We start from the raw sequence: 14,767 nt of genomic DNA, 5'->3' as shown, positions 1-14,767 counted from the left end.
TCTGATCATGGAGAACAAGGAAGAAGAAAGGAGTTAACCGTACCCTCTGCCTGTCAATCTGTCCACCCATCCATCTGTCCATCACTCCGCTTCTCCCCTTGAGTTTTCAACCTTTTTTTTTTTGCTTTGGTGCTCACATTCTTAGACAGATAAATGAATTTATGGGTTCTCTAAAACAAACAAGGATAAAAAAAACTTCTGATCCAGAGGTGGGCAGCAACAAAGTAAATTTACTTGAGTACAGTACTTCGGTACGAGTTTTGAGCATTTGTATTTTACTTCAGTAACATTTTTATTGAAAACTTTTTGTTTTTACTCCACTACACTTTAATAATCATACTTTTTACTGCATTACATTTCTCTAAAGTCTTTAGTTAGTTACTCTTTTTTGGTCGTGTTTGTATAGTTTGATCTAACTTGTTCTGATTTTTTGTAAAATTACACACAAAAAAAAAAGAAAAACTTATCCAGTAGGTTGTGATATGCAGCTTTAAACCAGTTGCAAGGAGAAAAAATGTTTTGTCCAACTAGTGCTGCCTTATAGGTACACTAGGCAGGTTTTAACACTGYTGCAGGTCTTTGCTTAATTCCTTATTAGTCCTGGTTTTAAGATGGACTCATTTCATCCAAGAACTAAGTTAGAGCACTTTAGACTATTAGTCTTTGTTCTATTATTGAACTTCTACCAAATAAACTTTGTTAAATTGTTTTGTACAATTGTTTCTAGTTTATTGTAACAAATATTTTCAAGTCAGTGAACTAGAACAAATATTGCAAAAACAACCTCTTGTATATCACTTAATACTATCAAAAACTGTATTTAGAGACTAAATGAGCCGACAGTTCTTGTAAAAAGGGGGTAGAATTAAAATTATATAGATTGCAGTGGCACAGGCATTCACCCTGCAGTTAATGCTGGTTCAAATCCCCACCTGAGCAAATATTGTTGTGTCCCCGGGGAAGACACTAAATCCGAACTACCCCGTGTTTGAATCTGTTGTGAATCAAAATTGCAAAGAGCTTTTGAATGTCTATAAAAGTGCCATAAAAGACTAATGCAATATGTTTTAGATATTTGGAATTAATAATCTGTTTATTATAGCACAATAATAATAATAATAATAATAATAATAATAATAATAAAAGAAAAAAGGTACTTTTACTTTTATTGCAGTAATATTTAACCATAGGATTGGTACTTTGTCCACTACTGTACAGGTAAATACTAATGACCTCTAATGACCTTTACTCATGTACGATGACAATAAAGGCCTCTCTATACTCTATGCTGTTAAAAAATGTAGAAAATTAAACTAAGCTACCTTCTGTCATGTAAACATGGTAATATACTGTAATTAATGACAAAATAGCTACTAAAAAGGGCAGTAATTACACATAAAAGCAGAAATATTGTGTAAAGTTAGCAGCTGCTCCTCTCTTAGCCTCAGGTGGAGGACACGTATAGTTGGCAGCAAAGACTATATCCAAGTGCCAATATGTTGTTAATAATGCCAAAGATTTGGAAGTGGTATCAGAGGTACGSKGSGGGGGGGGGGGGGGGAATATGTGCAGGTGCTGAATGTTTTATACTCCACGCACGATAAGTGACATGCTATCCTCCAGCTTTAGTGACAAGACATGACAACCCAAGAGATAAAAAGAAAAAGTTTAGAAAGATCTAACAAGTCCCCCACCTTCTCTTTTACGCCATTGTCTTATTCCACTGCGCTCAGGACTCCCTGCTAACATTAAGGGTGACCCGAGGAAGGAATAATCATGTCTTACCTGTGATTAGAAGCTGCTCTGACAATGCCTGAGCTGAGTTTAATCAGCGAAGACAGCTATCTTGAATCTAATTACCAGTGTGGTGCCCTAAGGGTTTTGAAATTTCTAATCCTGTAACGAGAGCAAGCTGTATGGCCATTATTAAGATAATTCAATAATTAAGGGAGAGAACAATCTGTATTGAAAGGTGAAAATCAAGTGTACCCACTACATGACTTTGGTGTTGATTAACAAAAAATAAATAAAAATGAGTTATTCTTGTTTGGCTTGGTTGTTATATATTTATATTGTATAAAGCATTTAAACTTAAAAAAAAGATTTCCAGAAACCTCCGTGGAACAGACAGACTTTGCTCCATCTGCTACAGGTGATGACAGGCAAAGTAGTTTTAAATAAAAATCTGTCTAGATGTCACTCTGCCCTCATTTCATTTGAATTAAAGTCCTTCCAGAGACAGAAAAAAAAATCCTCTTTCTCCTCTTGCCCTCATTTAATATATGGAGAGGTTCAAATAATCCTTATAAAGTTCATCTCATGCAGCTGGGAATCTCAAGAAAAGCATTTCTACATAATGCGAGGCGTCCGTCTGATAGACCTGTGAGGAATAGATTATCACCTTCCCTGCACATTTGGAACACCCACACATCCTCTCAGTCATCACATTTGGAGAGGGCATGAATGGGAAGGGAAATGTCATTAGTGAGAAAGGTAATCTGTTTCTTGAGAGGAATCAAAGATCATAATTGGATTTTCTTCAAGACTGCTCAAAGCTTTTCAGAGTCTCCGACTGCTATCATATTAATGATTGTAAGATGACTGACTTTGAGTGTGAGCTCAGAAAAATATAAAATAAAATGCCTTTACTACAAGTCGCCGCCTATAACTTTAGATTGTGGCAAATGTGCGATCATGAAAAAGGTTCARATGGATTCACCGTATACACATTCATCTGATTGTAAAAGGTGAGAAAAGAACTATTTTCCCATAAAGTACCAAGTAAAATGGCCTTATTCATAACTACAAAAATGAAATGAAGAGATGAAGAATGGCAAACAAATTTTCTAACAAACCAATGCACTCTCATGCTCCCCGCATCAACATATATGCTTGGTCTACGTCAACTTTTGGACGCGCCGGGTAGCCCCCGCGTGTCCGTTCTTTACGAGATGAGGCGGACGAGGACGAGCGCGTTGTCATATTTTTTTTACAAGAGTAGGAAATGCGCGAAACTAACCATCCCAGACCCTAAATTTAACTTCTGTTAATCTTATACAGCCTATCCCTGACCACAGACTCCAAAATTAACCATTAATCCTGATCCCTCACATTAACCATTTTTTAAATGTAGAGAATTTGCAAAAACTAACCATCCCAGAGCCTAAATTTAACCTACACTCACCGGCCACTTTATTAGGTACACCACGCTAGTAACGGGTTGGACCCCCTTTTGCCTTCAGAACTGCCTCAATTCTTCATGGCATAGATTCAACAAGGTGCTGGAAGCATTCCTCAGAGATTTTGGTCCATATTGACATGATGGCATCACACAGTTGCAGCAGATTTGTCGGCTGCACATCCATGATGCGAATCTCCCGTTCCACCACATCCCAAAGATGCTCTATTGGATTGAGATCTGGTGACTGTGGAGGCCATTTGAGTACAGTGAACTCATTGTCATGTTCAAGAAACCAGTCTGAGATGATTCCAGCTTTATGACATGGCGTATTATCCTGCTGAAAGTAGCCATCAGATGTTGGGTACATTGTGGTCATAAAGGGATGGACATGGTCAGCAACAATACTCAGGTAGGCCGTGGCGTTCCAACGATGCTCAATTGRTACCAAGGGGCCCAGAGAGTGCCAAGAAAAGATTCCCCACACCATGACACCACCACCASCAGCCTGAACCGTTGATACAAGGCAGGATGGATCCATGCTTTCATGTTGCTGACGCCAAATTCTGACCCCACCATCCGAATGTCGCAGCAGAAATCGAGACTCATCAGACCAGGCAACGTTTTTCCAATCTTCTCTTGTCCGATTTCGATGAGCTTGTGCAAATTGTAGCCTCAGTTTCCTGTTCTTAGCTGAAAGGAGTGGCACCCGGTGTGGTCTTCTGCTGCTGAAGCCCATCTGCCTCAAAGTCCGACGTACTGTGCGTTCAGAGATGCTCTTCTGCCTACCTTGGTTGTAATGGGTGGTTATTTGAGTCACTKTTGCCTTTCTATCAGCTCGAACCAGTCTGCCCATTCTCCTCTGACCTCTGGCATCAACAAGGCATTTCCGCCCACAGGACTGCCGCTCACTGGATGTGTTTTCTTTTTCGGACCATTCTCTGTAAACCCTAGAGATGGTTGTGCGTGAAAATCCCAGTAGATCAGCAGTTTTTGAAATACTCAGACCAGCCCTTCTAGCACCAACAACCATGCCACGTTCAAAGGCACTCAAATCACCTTTCTTCCCCATACTGATGCTCGGTTTGAACTGCAGGAGATTGTCTTGACCATGTCTACATGCCTAAATGCACTGAGTTGCCGCCATGTGATTGGCTGATTAGAAATTAAGTGTTAACGAGCAGTTGGACAGGTGTACCTAATAAAGTGGCTGGTGAGTGTATATTAACTTTATACAGCCTATCCCTGACCCCAGTWTCTCAAATTAACCATTAATCCTGATCTCTCACATTAACCTCAGACCCTTGACCCAAAGACCCCCTAAGTAAYGCAACCCGAAAAAGCCGCGGGCGGCAAGTACTGACGCGCGGTGGGTACCCGACGTTTCAAAACTGAACGCAAACGGTCCCTGCCCAAGCGTCAATATGTTGACGAGTCCRACATGAGCATGTGTTAAACAAACAGTGACCGTATTTAATCTCAATCTACAAAACTTGCAGCAGATTATGACATTTTATTTGGTTCAAACAACAGTGCAGAGTGGCGCACTGTTTAGAGCTGTTACCTCTCAGCAAGAAGACCGCAGGATCGTGACTCTTCCTGGGTGGAGTTTGGATGTTTTGTGCTTGTATTTTTCCAGCTACTCTGGTTTCCTTCCACACACCAAAAGCATTAAGAACTTTAAACTGTCATCAGGTGTTGGTGAGGTAATTTGTCTGGTCATGTTTGTCTGTATATGTCCCTGGGATGGATTCGTGACCTGTCCACGGTGCAGATTTGCTCTTTTCCATTGCTGTTTTAATGAAATAAGCCTAAAACGAGTCATGGATGCATGCAACCAATCTAAAGAACGTGGGCAATTTCTGCCTTGTTGATTTCATGCAGATAATTTGAACATAAGCCACACGAGGAAAACAGTAACATCCTGTAGATAATCATGTTTATATGTGCCATGTGTCAACTCTTATTTTTGCAATATTGCAAGGGTCCCACCGCACCTTTTCAGCCCCTCTCCATATGTCAGAACCCAGTTGAGATGCCAACAATCAGCTGCAAAACTAAAACTCCTCTCTGATAAAACCTGATTACTATGAAGTGCTCAGTGATGTTTCATGTTAGAACTTTTGCAAAATATGGTATATGTGCGAGTAAAGATAGGAGAGGTTTCTTACTGTGACATTTGGATTATTCAGCTTCAGGGATTTAACTCTTTAAATTTGTTACCCGKTTGATGTTTAGCTAAATTTCAATGTTTTTTTATTATTTGATTTTTTTGTATTTTCTGATCTGACACACTTTTTAAGAGGTTATAGTTCTTGTTTCTAATATCAGGAACAAGCAGCTTTCATTCTGCAAACTCATAAATGCTATGATGCGCTGTCAGGTTTGTCCTTCAGCAAAATAACAAATAAATACAGTAGTTAAGAAACTTCATGAAGAAGAATGTGGGTTGAACAGAACCCTGCATTTTATACGCTGTGAAAACCTGCACTCTTCTGATAAAGTAAAAGGTCTAGGTGTGCAAAAGCAATTACATGTGATGCATGGAGTTCTCTGGTGGCTGAGCTGTAAATAACGTATGCACAGGTCACCCAGACTGCTTTCAAAAAGATGCAGCTTTTACTTCAGTCTGAAATGACCACACTTACTTCCCAGCTATTTACATTATATTGTATGAATTTAAAAAAGAACAAAACTCAGAAAGCAGAAGCAACAGAAAATCATCACCTCTGGTGTCTGATAGTTTTCTCTTRGTAGGATTTTGAGTCTAAAACTGCTCAGAGTTTGAGAACCAGGTTTGATTGTGTTTATTGGAAAGCTTTATGAGCACAGCAACAGTTACTAAGTGTTGCAACTCTCAGCAATCAGTCTGGTGCTATATAAAGCAGCACACTGTTACTGCAGAAATGTAAGAACTCCAATCAGCAGGTTGGTGCTGCATCACAGACTGCTTTGGAAAGACCTGTAGTGTGTGCATTATTTACAGGAAAAGATGTGGACCCGCTTTTCTTCATCAGAATAATGTTATATTTTGATTTGTGCATTTTAACAAACTTTAAACTAAACAGTTTTACCACATGCTTGAAATACTGTACTATAGAATTTTAGTTTTAATTATCAATAAGTTATTTCCTTTTAAGTTCTGAACAGAATGGTTCTTAACTTAGAATTGTGAGGCAAAAACAAGACAAAAATGTTAAGGATACCAGTATGGACACTTCAGTTTTAAGCTGACCTGATGATCCAATAGCACTTAGCCTCTCAGTGTTTGACAGTTTGTCCAATTACTCCTCGCTTCTTAGCATTTTCTTTTTGTGGTTGTTGCGCTGTTCTCTCACTGCATCAACAATCACCAAGAAACCGGATCAAACTGCCACCTTTACTCACTTATCAACCATTCCGAGAGTTTAAAAAGTAAGCCAAAATTCCAGACATGGCCTTGCAAAMCCACTGCCTGTAGCCGAGTTGTTCCACTTAAATAAAAAAGGTCTATGAATTGTAGCATAGTGCATTATGAGACACTGAGTGAAAAGCTTGAATCAACTAAAAGTTTGGTCTTTTGTGGGTCGTTGTGTGCATGTGTGCAAGAAAAATAAAGACTATTGTAAATACTGAATGCACCAAAAAAATTGCGATTTTTTTTTCCACTACAAAGGATAAATATTCAGGTAAATGATGGTTGCATGGAGAAAAGTCTTTCTCCACTCTTTCATGTCACATTAATAAAAATATATATTTAGCATAGAAACTGATTAAAGCTATTATAATTTATTGAAAATACAACCCCTGGAAAAAAGTATGGAATCACCAGTCTTGGATGAGCGCTGACTGCAGACTAAAGAGCAGATCTAATCTGAGGCAGGTCCCCATTTAGGGAAAAGAAATTGACTGGGTGCGTCCTTATTTTCTACCTCCAATTTTAGTGATTCCATACATTTTTCCTAAGAATTGAGTGATTCCATATTTTTTCCCCYTGTGTTTGGTTAATAAAGGTAACATTCACTGACTTCCACAATCTTTGCTCTTCATTTCTTTGAGTGTTCTTGTAAAGCAACAAGTTGCACGTTGGAATGACCTTTTCATATATCGTATCATATATCATATCTTATCATGGTTTTGATCTGAGTTTGTTTTACAGAATGAAATGTCTGAATGAGTGCTCATCCAAGACTGGTGATTCCATACTTTTTGCCAGTGGTTGTATGAGGATGACAGAGGTAACTTTGACATTCTGGCAACTGCCATTTATTCCAGAATCACTCACACACACACACAATAACACCCCCCCCCCCCCCCCCCGTGGACCCACACCTGTCCACCAGCTGTTTATAACTTTCTGATGTTCTGACAAACAGACTYAATGACAACAGTAGGCTGAGAAAACTGGCAAATAATATTAATTGGATTATATATTTTRAAAAGTATGTAATGGGAAACACACTAACTGTATATATTTTAAGCAGTGTCACATTTCAACATYGGGTAAAACAGACACTAATGTCTGTATTTCTCCCTGAAGCTCCAGATTCACCCACGCTCTGTGGGAAATCACCACAGGCAGGCTTTCAGACCTCTGAGGACTTTCTGTGTCAGGTTACATTTTTGTTGCATCATGTCACTCGCCTCTCCAGTGAGCTGACCCTTCCTCACCAGTGTCTCAAAAAAAAAAAAAAAGAAAAAAATAACAAGTTATGAACCATTTCAGAGACACTCCAGACTTGTGAGACATGTAAAACACTACTTTTCTCAGAGGGACTTCCATTTAAACGTGTTGTGTTTGTTACAGTCAGGGGGGAAACATTTATATCCGAGGGCAGGCAGCTCTGAACCYGGTTGTGTTTATTTAAAAAGGGATATTTAGTCAAAATGGAGAATTTTCAACTCTGACCTAAAAATGATCATGATTCTTTGGGTTACTTTGTTTCCAGGAATCAGGCAGAGCTGTAAATTTGTTACACTCTGACAGAAATCTGAAACTCCCTCCACTAGTTTCCATCATCAAGCAAGTAAGTTCTGTTTCCCAAACTAAAGCATTTTGACTTTGGTTGATGATAAAACTGAACCCATCAACTGTTCTGATTGGTTGACTGCTTGTCTAAAGATTAAAACATAGAAAACTGGGCCTGTGTTTATCTACGGYTGGAYTGAACTTTCCTTTTATTATATTTTCATTCTTTTACTCAAACATTTCATAGTAATTTCACATAATATAGTGATGGAGCGTTTGCACGGCGGGAGGGGGTGTATCTTTCTCAGACGAGCCGTGCATGTGTGTGTGTGTGTGTGTGTAGAGGGGGTGTTGTCTGCAGGCAGTTTAGTGGAGAGGAGGAGGATGGGGGGTGCAAACTCAACATTTTCTCAAGCTCTGACTGATAAAAAAAACTTCGAAGCTGAGAAAAACAATCTGAGATTTTCTTTAAATGTCTGTTTTCATGATGCAAATGATGAAATTTTATTTAGTTTACAGACAGTCAGTGCAACATGACATAATCTCTGCTCACCTTTATGTTTTGATTTGGTTTGGCTGTCAAAGTGTTTTTGACTTTCATAAAAGCAGAGAGAGTTTCAACTTTTTCCAGGCTTTCAAAATGAGCTTTTCTGAAATCACACTTTTTTGTAATTACCACAAATTTTAGYTGTCTAAACTGACTGCTTATTAATCTTCAAAAGGTTAGTTTAGATGTTTACAAATCTTGGTTATTGTTTTATTTTTTTAAGCAGGGCTTAAAAGAAAAAAAAGTGTAATTTTCCAATGAGAAAAAAATTCAATTGTTGAAGACATTTCCCATTTTCAAAAGTTCATGTAATAACAGGGATTAAAGATGAAAAGACATTTTGTAACAAACAACACTCAGAAGAGTTATCCCAAGCCTGATGTCTTCATTACTCTAGAAGAAACTCTTAAAATACCAGCATCAAATGCCAGTTAAAGTATTATTAATGACAAACATAATAACACAAAATTACTTTATCCATTTTACTTTTGGATATAATTAAGGTGGCTGGCTTTGTAATCTTCTCCTCAAATCTCTTCCAAATAAATATTTACACAAAAGCCATTAAAGTTCTAACTTAAATGATGTTTTTTGGGGATTCCTATTATCTGGATAACTGAGAATCCACATAGAAAAAAAAATATAAAAATGTATTTCTTCTTAGAAAAACATCACATTTACTAGCATGTCCCCTAAATAAGAGGTTCCTACACATTTAAGCATCCGACCCACAAAATACAAGTGGGATTAGCAAATTCAGCTGTTTCAGGTTGAATAAGAACACAGCCAATGTGCCTCTTAAAACAGGGACACCAGTGTTAAGAGGCAAAAGCAAACAATTGCAATTTGTTACAGCAGTTTTTGTGTGATGGTTGATCATAAGATGGTAATACAGAACACCGAGACAACAGCAGATATTTCAGGTTTCAGACAGAGTGTCAAACAGAGTATTGTTGATTTGAGTCTTAAGACAAAATCCCATGTAATGGTGAATTTGCAAGGGTCATTTATATTCAAGGTTGATTACTTGTTGGGTGTCATTTGCATTATCAGAGACTTAGCACTAATGAGACTCCTGGTTTTAGGTCTTAATTGGATTGCTTCACCACGGTCCCTTATTGATATTTGCATGCCACAGTTCATCACGATAAGTAATGAGAAGATTATCCGCTGGAGGTATCCAATTGCAAACTCCATCTGTGAAAAAGAGGAAGCACTGTCCATGCTGTGGTTCCCATGTGGGGCATCGGGGGGACAGCGGTGCCAATGACAAGCATAAATAACTTTTGCTACTTTACAGTTGCTACTGTGCCTTTTGTTAGATTTATTGTTTCGCATAGATCCAACATCAGCAGTTGTTTGCTTACCCACTGCAACCATAGCTTCTAAAGTAAATAAAACCATATATTTAAGGAACTGAAGTAAATACCTTCYTGGAAGCACAGAATGTTGCTACTTCTGCAAAACATCATCTGAAAAGAAGCATTACCAAAATGTAAAACCCGGGAAATTAAATAAAAGGCTTTTGAACCAATATGGATAATTTCGTTATTGTGATAAAGTCTGCACTCCATAACTACCATATTTATTCAAGTATAATACGCAAAATTTAATCCATAAAATCATCCATAATGTTAGGGGGTAGTATTATACTCGGATAAATATTTTTACTTATGTATTTTAACTGAAATATCGGCTTCATTCAGTCCAGAAATGAGACCGCGTCGTAAAAAGCAGTTGAAACGAGCTTMCCTCTGACACTCCTCCATGCTTCAGAGCRAGATAACAGATCCAGGCAGGCTACATGATGTGAAAATAAGGGGAAARAGTAGTCCTCCACCTTAGTAATGATAACGAACTAATGACATTAGCGTGTGACCGGGCTGCTCCTCGAACAACAACAAACACATGTTCGTCTGTAATGGCTGCCGTCTACCGGTGTTCTGAAAAAGTTTGTATCCCTGAAAAAACGTTCCTCCATCAGAGGGGGCACTCACAAGTAGGAAGTAATCTGCTTTTCCCCCACAAGATGGYCCAAATCTCATGTGAAGTCTATGACTTTTGTGTTGGCGCCTCCTGGTGGACTGTGTGTAAAATGCCAGAATTCATATGAAGCTGTAGCCTGGTTTAAACCAGACCCTGTCCTTCACTTTGCTTCATTCAAGGGTCTGGACTTGATGCATAGAGAATCGATTTCTTGCAGGAGGCGTGGCCTCTGCTAATGTTTAAAATGTTTGGATCAGTTGGCTACGATGTGTCGCTGTGACGGAGGCTAAGCTGAGAAGCTAACCGGAAATCGCGTGTGCTGTAAACAACCCTACTGAGAGGAGAAATATACTGAGCTGAACGAGACGACTGTATGAGAGCTGCTGCTTTGTCAGGTAAATTTGTTTAAATTTGGAAGCCTTATCAACACAGACTGGCTTCATTCACTTCCTCCACTGCCGTATGCTAAACTAACTAGCAGACACTGCACAGAAAGTCGACATTGTTCAAAGCTTCTCCTTCTGTTCTCTGATTGGCCCAGGTAAAATAAACTACAAGCAGACACTGCGCAGAAAATTGACGTTCTGTTCTCTGATTGGCCCAGGTAAAATAAACTACAAGCAGACACTGCACAGAAAATTGTCGTTCTGTTCTCTGATTGGCCCGGCTAAAAATATGCCAGCGAAATCCATCTCAATGGGAGAAGTCCCAGATGGAGCAGTGAAGGGAAACTAGAATTGAGCGGAGCTGCATGGGAAGGCAAGGGCCAGGCTAAAGAAGCTGCTACAACTGATATATATTTGTTGTCAAATAACTTTTTAGTACATACAGTATGTTGTTAAAATAAAATGAACAGTCCAGTGATCATTTTACTGATATGTATAAAGACTGTAAAGGCTGAAAAATCTTGAAGTCTGTATGAAATAGAAGGCAGTTTGAGGATTAGTTTTTTATGCTTTTTAAGCTAAAAAAAGGGGGGTCATATTATACATGAGATCGTATTATACACGAATAAATATGGTAAGTGGCATGAAACCCTCAGACAGCCATCAATCACACTCGCAGGGGGCCTCACAGCATTATTAAGATGCATGCATACGTGTTGCTCTAAACTAAAAAAAATAAAATAAAAATAAAAATAAATTCCTCACTGGAAACATGTAATTAAAGATGTGAAGCAAACTTTAGGCTCATTAAGGGAGATAATGAAAGAAAACCTGCTCATCAAGGATGCTTTTGTCTAAAAAATTAAAATGACAAGGCGTGTGTGAAATGATCTACAGATGGTGCTTGTGCTGCGAGCGCTGAAGCGTGAAAGCACTTTGACGTCAATTCAAAGACATAACTTTCTGTCATTACAGTGAGTTTATGTGCTTTCTGCATCGTTGGGCATCTGTGCCGTAAACATTTTCCCCAATTATATTGCTTTATAAAATTGTGTGATTCATAGCTGGATTTTTTCAGGAACAATTTCCACTTTTCAGCCACTTTTTTGCAGAATGTTTAGGAAAAATTGTTCTTGTGTCTCAGTCAGAGGTCTTAWAAGAATACATCCAGAAGAAAATGTAGGATTTTGGAAAATGAGAAACTCAAGAAGCAAAAGGGAAAACTGAAACGGTGGTAAGAGACCAACAATGCACCAGTAGTGAGTATCAAACTGACTAAATAAGGCTGGGCTGACGAGGAAGTGGAGACACCTGAGCTGAATGAAGATCAGGAACAGGTGAGAGTGGGCGGGGCATGTTGACTGAATCAAAGAGCTGTGGACTGAGTAAAACAGAATAGAATAGAATAGAAACAACCTTTATTGTCCCGTGTGGGGAAATTCAGGAGTAGTATCAGCAGCAGATACATACATCAATCCACAGAAACAGTATATTGCTATGTGATATTATCAATTGGAGCAATAATAGTAGAAATCTGACTGACTTGTGGCTCTGCTCCTGTYCCCTGCTAAGTTCATTCATTTCCAACCTGATTTACACAGCATCCGCTCCATTCRCTGTGCAGGAAACCATAGTAAAATCCAGGGATGAATATGGAAGTCAAACCAAATTAATTCTTTATGTGGAAAACAGACTGGAAAYAACTGTTGAYACTGCATTGCTGTTGTCATTTTTGAATCTGTATTTCAAAATAAAATCCRCAYATTTWKTTWRAWWARSYKSMYKSYKSYYCYTYCCMAAMMRRAWKKYMMSKYYTKRMMRSMWKKWWKSMWTTWWTTWWTWAAAWWRKYMRGRWTTTKRMMAAAWTWWRKYYKSCYTTKRKKRAWTWWTTWRRAAAAAATATGGTTATTGTGCATGTAGATAGGATCAAATCAAATTTTGGCAAATCACCGTGTACACACTGCCACCCTGCAGTTCAGTGTAAATGTTTTCATTGATGGTAAATGGGTTGTACTTATATATTGCCTTTCTATCCAACCATCCTCAAAGCGCTTTACACTACAATCTGGGCCCTCATTCATCCAATTACACAGCATTCTGCTAAATCTTTCTACAAAGCTAATCTGCATAAATCATTCTATAGAGACTAGTCAGTGCTTTTAGATCCCAGTCATACACTGATGGGACACACATCGGAGACGGTTCAGTGTCGTGCCCAAAGAAACTTTGACACGTGACTGAATAGAGATGAAATTGCACCGCCAACTTTCGGATTGGAACACGACTCCCCTTATTCAGCTTTAGCTGCTCAAATTGATTATAATGGGTGTGTTTTTATTGTGGATGTTGGAGCGGGCGCAGTGTAAATTGGGCAATGGGGGAGTGAATAATGGCATAAAAGGAACCAAGAGAAACTGATAAAATAAAACACATAGCACATAATTAAACAAACAAACAAACAAAAAACAAACAAAAAGCATTCTTATATTTAAATAAACCTCATTATAACACAAAAAACTGAGGTAAGTAAATAAATAAATACACATATCCTCGCAGTATTTTATTTGAAAATTTGCGAAAGAAACAAATCAATGTTTGATGAGCTTTTGGATGACAGTTTTAATTAATTAAATGCCCATATTATCTATTATTTTTGAACAATAAATCATTTATATTTACAGTAGAATTCATACATTTGTTTATAGTGACAAATAAAAACATATTTTGTTGTGTTTTTTTTTTTCAATTTCACTGTCGTGTCGGACATTTTATGACCATATTTGCAACTGTCAGAACACTGGTCTCGTCTGACCTGAACGGGAAGATGGGAATAAGCCCAGAGCAGCGTTTGACACCTCAGTGAATTTCATTACCATAAAGTGAGGTAAAAAAAGCCACACTTACACAGCATGAAATATAAAACAGTGTCCTCCAGCCAGCTGCACAGTCATAGCTTTAAGTTGGGACATCACAAGCGCCACAAACAAGTAAAAGTTTTTTTTTTTTCTGAGAGATCATTTGCTTTAGAAAATGTTTGCACTAATTGACATCAATAATTTGTTTTTACTTTCTTATAAATGTAAATAAAATGGCGATGACAACCTCCTGCTGTGCTTGCTGTTATGGTGTTGGTCTCACAACAGTCAGTGCTGCATAAACTCAGCAATGGGTTCCACCGTTTGGCCTCTCGTGCTTTATCTAATCACTCAGACATGACTGGGCCCTCAAGCACGCTGCCCCAAATCTACACTAGCTGCGGGCAAGGTTGAAGCAAAGGGTGCACTGGCTAAAAGCACATCCACAGTCATATCCCCAAGATTATCTACAGTAACACCCAGACATCCTCTGCACCTCTCATCTCTTTCCCCCACATCTCCCTGCTTTTATCTCACTCAGGTTAGTTTTATATTCAAGGGAAAAGAAAATTTTGGTACACAGAGAAGTGAATGAAACACGAGATATGAGAGCAGAACAGCTGATTAGCGGTGCACGGTAAATGAAAGATGCAGTGCAGATCATGTAATGATTAATTCCATGATTAATCCTGAGTTATTTTCCCTCATCCCCTCATTCATGAAAGCACAAATTAGCCTTTTACAAAATGCCATACACAGACTGTGCATGCAAATTAGAAGGACATCACAGTCCTATCTTAATTACATTTTCTCCTGTGCAAACAAACTTTTGTTCCCTGTTTGACAGGACCCAATTTTCATAATGTA

This window comes from Austrofundulus limnaeus, unplaced genomic scaffold (genome assembly GCF_001266775.1).
Source record: "Austrofundulus limnaeus strain Quisiro unplaced genomic scaffold, Austrofundulus_limnaeus-1.0 Scaffold51, whole genome shotgun sequence".
Taxonomy (NCBI): Eukaryota; Metazoa; Chordata; class Actinopteri; order Cyprinodontiformes; family Rivulidae; genus Austrofundulus; species Austrofundulus limnaeus.
This window is presented reverse-complemented; position numbering follows the sequence as displayed.